We start from the raw sequence: 12,607 nt of genomic DNA on the forward strand, positions 1-12,607 counted from the left end.
GCGTATGTAGTAACTGGTATTGGTGTGTCATGATGTCATCAGTGATGTCATTTGAGATGTCATCAGTGATGTCATTTCAGATGTCATTAGTGATGTCATCAGTGATGTCACTGAAGTATGGTGTTCTGTGTTTAACTGTATAGATGAAGAAATGGAAGTGTGATTGATTCTTTACAGGACTGACTTGGTGTGTGAGTAACTCCATGGATGAGTGGCAGTGTGTGACTGTCTGCATAGGTGTATGAGTGCATATGATAGTGTTGTAATAATGAGTGACTGTATGTATGAGTGATTGTATGGGTGAATGAGTGAATGTGTGTGTAGACGTAGGAATCAGTGAGTGCGTATGTAGTAACTGGTATTGGTGTGTCATGATGTCATCAGTGATGTCATTTGAGATGTCATCAGTGATGTCATCAGTGATGTCATTTGAGATGTCATCAGTGATGTCATCAGTGATGTCACTGACCATGTCATGAATGATGTAATATGTGACATCATCAGCAGTGGATTGCGGGTGCGCGATATATAGTTAGTGCAACTAACTATATATGGAATTTCAATGGTTTTGTGTGAGTAAAATAAGGTTTTCTAAATGCTAATTCCTAACTATATATGGTCTATAACCTATGGTTTTTTCAGTGAATATATATATATATATTTTGTAGTGTATATTTTGAGAACGGCAATCATTTGGTTCCTGTGTGTGCAGACCGTAAGGTGTTCCAAAATGCTCTTCCTCCTTTGAAAAAGGTCGAAGTTAAGGCCGAAATGCATCAGGACTGCTTGGAGTGCATTTTCAACTATTAAAGAATTTCTCCGTCCCCGCGATGTGTGCGGCTCATTCTTTCCGGTTTGGAACGGGAGATGGTATATCTATATATATATGTAAATATATATATATATATATATATATATATATATATATATATATATATATATATATATATATATATATATATTACCTACTGGCGGTCGCCAGTAGGTATATATAGTTAGGATTTTTTCTCTATGGGATTTTTGAAAATTCTATGTCTAATAACTTTGGCGTTTGTGGACGGAATTGGCTGAAATTTTCAGGAAAATGGCACATTTTGTTTCTGAGCAGCCCTTGAAAATTTGGGGGGGGTTCGTCAAGGGGGGGCCGAGAAAAAAGGGGGGTCCCAAAACGTGTTTTTAACATTGAGTTTTCCATAGGGCGGTTGGCCTCACTTTTAGCCCGAACGGCTGAATGGATTTGCACGAAACTTGGCAAAATTGTAGGGACTGGTAGCCCGATGTGCCTTTTGTAGGTCTCAATATATGTGCTCCAGTGGATTTTGAGAAATTAACGTTTAAAAAAAGATATATATCTGTAACAGCGGACCTGGCAGCGTCCCAGGACGCGTACTTTACGCGCAACGGAGCTTTGTGAAGCGAAGCTGATTGGTTCTCCGGCGTCTGTCAACATTCCAAACAGTCCGTAGCGGCCGCCATCTTGTCTCTCGGTAGGATCGAGAGACAAGAGGAGGCCAAAGCGAAGGGGCAAATGACCATAAGGGGGCATAGTACATTGTCGCTCACCCCCTAGGTTTGATGTGGAGGTTTTAAAAGGGCCCCGCGGGGCAAAAAAAAATAAAAATAATAATAATCGAACAGCTGAATGGATTTGCACGAAACTTGGCAAAATTGTAGGGACTGGTAGCCCGATGTGCCTTTGCTAGATCTCAATATATGTGCTCCAGTGGATTTTGAGAAATTAACGTTCAAAAAAAGATATATATCTGTAACAGCGCACCGCTTCGCGTACTTTTCGCGTTACGGGGCTTTGCGAAGCGAAGCTGATTGGCTCTCCGGTGTCTGTAAACATTCCAAACAGTCCGTAGCGGCCGCCATCTTGTCTCTCGGTAGGATCGAACAGCTGAATGGATTTGCACGAAACTTGGCAAAATTGTAGGGACTGGTAGCCCGATGTGCCTTTGCTAGGTCTCAATATATGTGCTTCAGTGCATTTTGAGAAATTAACGTTCAGAAACAAGATATATATCTGTAACAGCGCTCCGCTTCGCGGAGATAAAATTATATGTGTATTACCTAGCTGTTGCTAACACCAGTTAGCGACGGCTAGTAGAATATAACGACCATCTTGGGCCCCACTTTGCATGTGAGTGATATTTATCACTAATGACATGCAAAGTGGGCATGCCAAGATGTTAGCGACTGGAAACAGTCGCTAACATCGCTATCTCCTATTATCAACTTTTGGAAATATTCGAGATAAGCGCGAATATCTCCAAAAGCTACCACCTGCCCTGAGCAGTTCTTAGCCATGTTATCCAATGGGAGGTGGATAACATGGCTAAGAGCATTAGCTCGGTAATGCATGAATATCGCTGAGTTTTCAGCGATATTAATGCATTGCGGTCGTTTTTTATCGTATTTCCGATAAACCTTGATAATAGCAAGGTTTATCTGCGATAATTTCTGACGGTAAAAAAATCGTTGCTAAGCATCGTTAGGGATAAATATCGCTTAACTTTGGTAATATGCCCCAACGTCTGTTAACGTTCGATTCGAAGGAAATCAGGAAGTGTTGAAAAACATTGTCTGCGCCATCTTGTCTTTTTTCAAATGCCACACTTTTGTCGTGCACGGCAGCCATTTTAGATGCCTTGACCAGACCCACTCTGTGCACGCTGTCGATCCTTAGCATGGCTCCCCACCCTCGCAAGCATCTCCCCCAGGCAGTGGTCACCCCCGCTCTCTGTCTTATGCATGGGTAATAAACCTCCCCCCATCTGCGCTGCTCTTCCCTGAGAATCACACCCTGTGCCCGCCCGACACCTCCCTTTCGCCCTATTCACTACCGCACCCTCTGACACTCCTTTTCCTCTGTGTCCGATTGTCCAGGCTGGTCCTAGGGTATCAGCTAGCCCTGCAGATGTAGTTTATGGCCACAGCTGTAAAGAATCACCCCTCTTCAAAGGAGTTATAGTAGATCAAGGCCCACACTCGATGAGATCCGTCACAGCAGAAGCGTTGCTATTATCTGAAAACCATCCTGTATTGTGATTGGGGAGGGGACCGAGCCTGAAGCGGAAGATTCCAGGGATGACTCTTTGTACATCAAAGTTTTTACAATTATGTGTCACATTAAAAATATATAGCACTCCGACAAAGTAGTAAGATTATAAAACTTTAATAATTTATAAATATATACAAGAAAACAAAAATAGTAATAACATATAAACATTTTTAGGGAAAAACAACGAAGTAGCGGTCGGCTGTGCGAATAGTCCCAACGCAGCACAACGTCCAGATTTCCGGCGTGGGGCGTCGCGGGGGGTGGGTCATCAGTAGCAAACTGTTGTGCGAATAGTTCCAAGGCAGCAGAACGCGCTGAAATCTAGATGACACGAAAGTGATGTCTAGTAAGTTGCCACCCAGCAAATAACGGCATGGGGCGTCGCGGGGGGTGGGTCATCAGTAGCAAACTGTTGCGCGAATAGTTCCAAGGCAGCAGAACGATGGCACCAAGGTGATGTCCAGTAAGTTGCCGCACTGGTTTTGGTATCCTACAATGCTGCTCCGAATAACGGCGTGGGGCGCTCCGGGGGAGGCGGCGTGAACGGGCCTCTCCAGGTGGAGTGTCATCTGTTGTAGTGGGGCGCCCCTTTACCGTTTCAGTTGCCATTCCGTCCGTTTTTGGTCCACTGTGTCAAAAGCCGCAATTCAGCTGAGTTGCGCCCACTCTTGCGGTGCAGCGATAGGCGGCTGTCACAGGACTCTCAAAATGGCGGCAGGCTGTTTCCTTTTTGGGCCTGGTCCACTGAAATGGCCCTGGGACACCTTGGAAATCGGACGCTTGTCTGCTAGGTCTTGGACCCCATTCTCGAAAGCGTCCCCTCCGCCTTGAGAATTCATCAAAAGTTTTGGGGGCTCCGACTCCTGCAGGCTTCTGGTGGGGAGCGGCTGCCATGATTGCTCGCGGAATGACCACGACTGAGCTACGAGATGGTGGTGCTCTCATGCTGACGCCAGCTTCAGTCTGAAACATCCAGAAACAAGGTGGGGCTTTCATCGTTTGGGGGAAAAAAAAAGTTTTCATCCAATGAAAAGTGTTGTTTTTAGGTCACATGATCAAGCCTTCCATCATTAGGAAACCAAAAGTAAAATGAACCAATGAAAAGTTTTATAAACAAGTCACATGACCTGTTATGCGGCATAGGGTGTAAAATGCGGAGAAAATACGTTGGCACGTGAGGCGGCGTCAGTAGCGGACCGATGTGCGAATAGGCCGAAGGCAGCACAACGCGCCAAGATCCGGATGTCACCGTGGTGGTTTCATAGTTGAGAGGCACTTCATCTGCAGTGGGGCGCCGAGATCCGGATGGCACCGAGGTGATGTCTAGCAAGTTGCTGTACTGGTGTGGTCATCCTACAATGCTGAAATGTAGTGGGGCGCCCATTTACCGTTTCAGTTGCCATTCAGCTGAGTTTCGGCTGCTCTTGATGCTACAGCGACAGGCGGCTGCAAGAGGACTCTCAAAATGGCGGCCTGTTCTTTGGATTTGGGCCTGGTCCACTAAAATGGCCCTGGGACACCTTAGAACTTGGACGCTCGATTTTTTTTTCCTTTCCTGTACATGCAAAAAAAGGTAAATGCCCGGTACGTTACACGCTTCATCTGCCACGATGAACTCTCCAGAGGAACCGAAAAAAAATATAGTTGTGGTAACTATACCATGCATCGTCATATGGAGAGGTGGCACCAATTAATTATAGTGCTGCATAAAAGAGAGATTTGGAGGAGAACCCCTGACCTGCTAGTACATTCATCAAAGAAGTGGCACTGAGAGCTTCAGAGGCAAGGGAAACGGTCCCAAATATTTAGAAGAACTTTGGAAAGATTAAAATGACATGTTTAGATTGTGGTAAATTAATTTCATGTGGACAGATGAGTGTTACTCTAATAAATACAGCATATGAACATCATCATAGTCGATGGTTGGTAGAGACATTTTGACTATATCCTGGACCTGCCCGTCCTCGCCCAAAATGGCGCCGGAATAAATGGGACTCGTAACTCCTTGTTGTGTACTGGTTGCAGAACCTTGAAATCACGAGATACGTATGCAGTTTTGAAGCACATGGCGGGCGGGGACGAGAATTGATTGAATATTTCGACATCCCTATTGGTATTAAGTTCTGATGTGTTATTGATTACTGTACTGTTGAAAGTTCGAATTAACGTCACCCATGGTACTTGCCCGCAAATGTATATCTAGATAATTTTATTGTAACTGGCCCTGTCGTATTTTAATTATAAAATGTACGTCCACCGATTCCGTAACTGTTAGACACCTTAGTTCTTGCAACCTAATGGCCCGCCCGTTACGTTCCTCTACAGTGTAAATGTCTATTCATCATATACGATTACAGTTTGCTCCGTGGCAGGCCCACGTGGTTATAGGCTCGTATTTGTATAATGAAATTTTCACAATAAAGGTTTTTAAAAGAAAACATGGTAGTAGTATATACATTGGTAAAGTTTTTAATAATAGTCACTGTTTTAGAATCATTAAAAGGCAAGTGAAATAAAGCAGACCAATTACATGAAGGGTAAAAGGTATAATACGAAGGAACGCAGTAAAGATAAATGGTCAAGGGCTGTTGTGTTTTCTATTCCTGCAACATAAAGTGATCGCTAAGAATCTCATATTCAGGCGTATCGGCGACTAAGACAGCAGGTCGACCCTCTTTTGCTCAACGGCTCCGTCATGGGACGAAGAAACGCTCTTTTTCTCGAAAAAAGAATATATTTTACTTGCAGGACAGTTGTAAAATTTCCGGGAAAGTACATTAGCCTGGAACATTATAACATATATTTAAGAAAAAATAATGTTCGGAAGTAATTAAAAGCGTAATTTTTAGGTGATATGACCAAGGCTTTCATCATTAGAATAAGAAAAGTAAAATGAACCAATGAAAAGTTTTATTAACAAGTCACATGACTTGTTATGCTTACGTTACGCGCTGCGCGCCCCGGATGACTTCCGGATGCGCTAACGCGGCGCGTCATATGACGCATTACGCGACAACGCAGGTCCAGAATATAGTCAAAATGTCTCCACCAACCAGCGGTCGAAACACAACCCCTTTCAGCAGGCTAAATAGTTCTGTTAAATGACAACAGAAGGGACAGGCAACAAGAACCATCAGTCAAAGAGGGGAGGGCTAGTTCTTCTCTACCGGGTTACATTGGGGCGCTACCGGAACTGATCGAATTGGTAGTCTACAGTGTTTCTGGATGTTTCAGACTGAAGCTGGGGTTAGCATGAGAGCACCACCATTTCGTAGCTCCGTTGTGGCCATTCCGCAACCAATCATGGCAGCCGCTCTTTATCGTTATTTTGGGCGGGGTGGGTGGCGGAGCCGAGCTGTTTTGCAGCCATCATTGTGTGGAGTTCAGTTCATCTCACTAGTTTTGTATTTGTCATGAGGGGTTGTTCCTAATGTTTCTATTTTAGCGAGGTCAAAAAGAGATCCCATTAGTGGCCTACTGATTTTGCTCGATTCCTTTTCTTTTTTTTTACACGATTTTTCGTTATCTGCTAAGACTAAACAGAGTATTGCGACTCTGTGTTTGTTTGTAAATAGAGAATGAACCAAAGAGAACTAATTCTAAAACAGTAAATACTTGGATAACAATCAATCAAATGGAGAGAGAAGCAGGCACGACGGATTACAACGGGGGCAAAGGCCTGCGTTAACTACCTTTCACTATCTGCAAAGAGAGAGTACTCCTAATAGAAATGAGGGGGGGGGCACCATTCAAAGCAGATCAGTGTGCATAAACACGAAAATGTTTTCACTTACCACGTACTTGACATTCGACAGCTTATGATATTTGCTATTAAAAAACCATTGAAATTCACTGAAAAAACCATAGGTTATAGACCATATATAGTTAGGAATTAGCATTTACAAAACCTTGAAAATTCACTGAAAAAACCATAGGTTATAGACCATATATAGTTAGGAATTAGCATTTAAAAAACCTTATTTTACTCACACAAAACCATTGAAATTCCATATATAGTTAGTTGCACTAACTATATATCGCGCACCCGCAATCCACTGCTGATCATGTCACATATTACATCATTCATGACATGGTCAGTGACATCACTGATGACATCACTGATGATAACATCCAGTGATTATGTGTTTCTGTAAAGTTTAAATATGTTTTACATATTGAAGAATGAGTGGATGTATAAGTGTCTGAATGAAGGTTTTAGTAGGTGCGTGATTGACTGTATGAGTGAGTGATTAAATGCGTCTTACTGAATGCACGGGTTAGTGACTAAACTGTCTAAAAGTGTGCATCAGTATGTCTGTTGTTGTGCAAGCTGCTGCACGTGTTGATCAGTAGCTATATAAGTAGCTATATGGGTTATTGATTGGTTGCACAAGTATTTGTATGGGAGACTGAGTGTGTGTATGGCTGGCTGGGAGGTGTGTGACTCTGTGCAGATCAATGTGTACTTGTATCAGTGATTCTATAAGAGAGTAACTATGTGTTAGTATATGTTTCAAAAATGTAAGGTGTTCTGTGTTTAACTGTATAGATGAGAAAATGGAAGTGTGATTGATTCTTTTCAGGACTGACTAGGTGTGTGAGTAACTCCATGGATGAGTGGCAGAGTGTGAGTGTCTGTATAGGTGTATGAGTGCATATGATAGTGTTGTAAAGATGAGTGATTGTATGTATGAATGATTGTATGAGTGAATGTGTGTGTAGACATAGGAATCAGTGAGTGCGTATGTAGTAACTAGTATTGGTGTGTCAATGGTTTCAAAAATGATACTCTCTATTTAACACTGGGTGTAACGGAGGTTATATTAGAGTGTGAGGAGATGCATTGTATTATCACATGAATGATATCATCAGTGATGTGATCATTGATGTCAAGTGAGATGTCATCAGTGATGTCATTTGAGATGTCATCATTGATGTCATCAGTGATGTCACTGACCATGTCATGAAAGATGTAATATGTGACATGATCAGCAGTGGATTGCGGGTGCGCGATATATAGTTAGTGCAACTAACTATATATGGAATTTCAATGGTTTTGTGTGAGTAAAATAAGGTTTTTTAAATGCTAATTCCTAACTATATATGGTCTATAACCTATGGTTTTTTCAGTGAATTTTCAAGGTTTTGTAAATGCTAATTCCTAACTATATATGGTCTATAACCTATGGTTTTTTCAGTGAATATATATATATATATATATATATATATATATATATATATATATATATATATATTCACTGAAAAAACCATAGGTTTCACATCAGTTATAGTTAGGAATTAGCATTTAAAAAACCTATAAAATTCACTGAAAAAACCATAGGTTTGACACCAGTTATAGTTAGCTGGAAATTTTACTCACATAAAACCAATGAAATTCCCACGTTATAGTTAGTTGGACTCACTATAACTTGCGCGTGCAATGCACTGCTGATGACGTCACATATTACATCACTCATGACATGGTCAGTGACATCACTCATGACATCACTGATGACACCATCCAGTGAATGTGTGTCATGAGTGATGTAATGTGATGTAATATGTGACGTCATCAGCAGTGCATCAGCAGTGCATTGCACGCGCAAGTTATAGTGAGTGACATTGCAAGTATAGTCACAACACCAAAGAAGTGAAGTTGTCCGAACACTGTGCCCCCTACAAAATCTTGAAGCATCTCTCTTGTCAGATAGAGTTTGCTGTCTATGCGCTCAAGTGCCCATGCAATAAATTTTATGTGGGCAGTACAATCAAACCAGCGAAAGAGAGAGTTTTACAACATCTCAGAGCCATAAAGAACTTGGATAAACAATATCCAGTCACTAGACATTTTGCAGCCCACCACCAGAGCAACAATAGTCTGTTATCATTTACAGTACTGGACCAGATTCCAGTAAGAGAAAGGGGAGGTAACAGATTACAAGAATTAAGACGCCTTGAATCCAGATTTATTATTAAGTACCAAACCATGCAACCCCTTGGCAATAATGGTGATGAGGCATTGGGTGTACATCTAGGATGATGCATAAAATGTACATTGAATATATTTGTTGCCCTGTAAAACCACTAGATGATGTTAAATATCCCTGTTTTTAAATGTATGAATGTGCACAATTCACGACTGAATGTGAAACTTTATTTTTTATTTTGTTACCACAGGTGCCGGTTGATATGATTTGGGAGAGTGTGAGACACGACAATGAAAGGCAGAGAGGCTGGAATTAATTTTCACCAAGCAATGACACAGACACAGTATGATGGTACGATTCAAGGTTTACACCTTTGTGAAGGCAACCAAATCGGCTCAATTTTGAGTCTCCTTCGGTCTAAATGAACACTGAAAGGAACTGTACGTTTTATAAACTTAAGTGCACGCCCACTTGGGCACGATAACTAATATGTGCTAAGTCTGAGCACAGCAGAAACGTTTTGCCTAACAGCCCACTGAGGTGAATTTTCGACTGAGATGGTAGTGGCACAACATGGTAGTGCACCGCAATTTTGACTGTTCTGAGATCGGGGGTTTGAATCTTACCTGCTGGTCAGACACAACGTTATTTTTTATTTTAACTTGTTTTGAAAATTCGAATATTGTGTTTAAAGTTGGATGAACATAATCTATGTTAAATTAATGCCTGGATTTGCCTGCTGCAATATATTGTGGTTCTCATAGCTCCAGATATCACGAGATACGGTAGTCTGTCTTCAATGTCTATGAAACTTACAAGTCAATGTGGAAAGGATCACTGGTCCTGCATAACCAAGGTCTGCAGGTGGATTGGTAGGTGTCTCCCAAATAAAAGACCCTCAAACACGTGTTGAGTTGTGTAGCGGTATATGATGTGTCCCCGCTTCTTGTAACACGTGTCCGTGCGTAATCCTTGGGTCAGTTTTTGTTTGCACCGTCCGCCAGGAGGTTGTACCATTGGTTAAAACAGTAGTGATGGTGAATAAGTGAAATAGTGCTATAAAGGTGTTCTAAAATACCCGGACAGCCAGAGGTTCAACTTTAATATTTCTGAATTCGGGTAGAAGGTTAAGGCGTGTCGCTATGGAATTATTTAGGAATTCTAGCGCACTAATCTTGTGAGGTTAAAAGTGGTCGACATGTTTCAGCCTTATCTGCCTGTTGGTCAGTCGGCTTTCCTCAGGACCATAAAGTGATTTAGTGAAAAAAAGGAAAAGGTAAATTTGTAACCTGATTCGTTTTGTGGTAGTAGGTCACATTGTACCTGTAGTAAGAGAAAAGGGAGATAGTGCAACCACATTTGTAGCGAGTAAGTGGGAAAAGACACTTCAGCAATGTACAATGACATAGAGACACAGTTGAGAATTATGAAGCATATTATTAAAAAAAATATAATTAAAAACGAGTTGTGCAATACTAGACTCAGAGTCACATTCATATTAAGCGTCAACTTGCTCATTCTCAAAATTCTATGCGGAATATTGTAATTTATAAGTCCCAAAGTCGTATTTAGGCGTCATGAGATCATTTCTTTACAGTGCCCTGATATTAAAAGCGCTATTTACTTTAAGGCGCAATTTCATTGTTACATTACCATGACGTCACAGGCGCTTATCAATTTTACTGTGTCATCACGATTATCTTAGACATTGGTATAACGATGTACCTGTTCGAGTATAGACTCTTGCTATTATTTCAAAGTACATGCATTCGTTATTAGACGGTACCAAGCACTCGTTTTACATGTATTCTGAAAATCGAACCTGTGCATACTGCCGCTATAGTATCTTTAAATGAGCACTCTGGAAAGCCTATTCAGAAAGAGATTCTATTCGAAAAGTAGGCACTACTAACAAAAGTCTAGAACTAAGCAAAACTCAGTACAGAGCAGGGTCTTCACATGGACTTTATGGAATGTACCTCTACGTTATGTAAGACTTGTCTCCTCGGGAACCACGGCAGTTAGGGGGAGGCTTCACTGTTTTGGAGTGAGGAAAAAAGAGTTTAGTAAAGGGGTTTTAATACTTGCGGTTTACTCCATAACGAAAAGGACAAGGCTCCTCGATACCTCTAGCCTTCAAACACCCGTCTAGCAGCTTGTGCTGCCTCTGTCCTTGGTGACCCGGAATCTATCGCCAGTGTGTAACCTGTCTTCTTTTATTGCATAGTGATGGAAACTGAAGAGTTACTCGAGTGTTTGTACTTATTAGTTGTACTAAATTGTTATACCTAATTTTCAGATGAGAATTGTAATGATTTCTAGCTTGGAATTTATGAGAATGTACTCTTTAGGCGCTCATTCTGAATTTTCTCATAGTTAAAAAACATTAGAGAATTCGTAATTCAGGCAAAATATCAATTATTTGTTTAGACATAACCACGGAACGGCATCATTCAGGCCCTCACTGTCTGTCTTAAGTCTGTGCACCCAACGTTGCTCTTTTTCAAATAAAATTTTAGCTGCATTCCTGTCCACAGTTTCCAGGGTTTCCAGGATGACCCACTGTAGGTCATTCACAGAGTGCCCAGATTCTTTGTAGTGAGTTGACATTTTTGTGGTTGTTTTTTTACAGTTCACATTGCTGCGGTGTTCGCAAAGTCTTTGTTTTGCTTTACGACAGGTCATGCCAATATATCTAATTTGACACGGGCAAGTTATCATGTAAATGACATGGCTTGTGTTGCAGTTCGTATGTCTTTTTAATTTCCAATTGAAGTTGGGAAGCAGCTGTAATTCCTTTGTGTGTTTTGTAGTGTCACAAACTGTGCAGTTTCCACATGTGTAATGGCCTGTTACTGGGCTGTTATTCCACAGTCCAGGAGTGTCTTTCTTTTTCTTAGGTGGGGGTCTCGTGTGCACCAGCAAGTCCTTGAGGTTGCGGCTTCTCTTGTTGGCAAACATCGGTTTAGGCCAATTCAGATTGTTAGATGTTACTATTCTCCAGTTTCTGTTGATTATTTTCTTCACTTGGTTGGTGACTGGGCTATAAGTAGTTACACATGTCATCCTATCTTCCTTCAATTTAGCACACGTCTCTAGGAGTGCTTCTCTTGGTTGGTTGCGGGCACGTTTCTTGCATGTGTTGATCACCTTCTTTGGATATTGACGAACCAGTAGTTTGTCACATAGGTCATTCGCTTGACTTTTGTAGTCAGTAATTGAGCTGCAATTTCTCCTCAAGCGAAGGAATTGGCTGTACGGGAGATTTTCCCGTAAGGGTCTTGGATGAAAGCTTTGAAAAGATAGCAGGCTATTCTTGGCCGTTGGTTTAAAGAAAGTACGGGTGTGCAAAGTATTGTCTCTAGAAAAGATGGTAATGTCTAAAAAATCTAGAGTACTTTCATTGGCAGTGTATGTAAATTTCAAGCATTCATCTTGGGTATTAAGCCAGCGATGAAAGTCCGTCAAGGTTTCCTTATCACCCTTCCAAATTAAAAAGATATCATCTATATATCTCTTCCAAAAGAGAATATGATGAAGAAAGGGATTGTTCTCATTCTGAACGAAGGTGCGTTCAAAGGTGCTAACGTACAACCCCGCCACACTTGGGGCAAAT

This window comes from Lissotriton helveticus, chromosome 6 (genome assembly GCF_964261635.1).
Source record: "Lissotriton helveticus chromosome 6, aLisHel1.1, whole genome shotgun sequence".
Taxonomy (NCBI): Eukaryota; Metazoa; Chordata; class Amphibia; order Caudata; family Salamandridae; genus Lissotriton; species Lissotriton helveticus.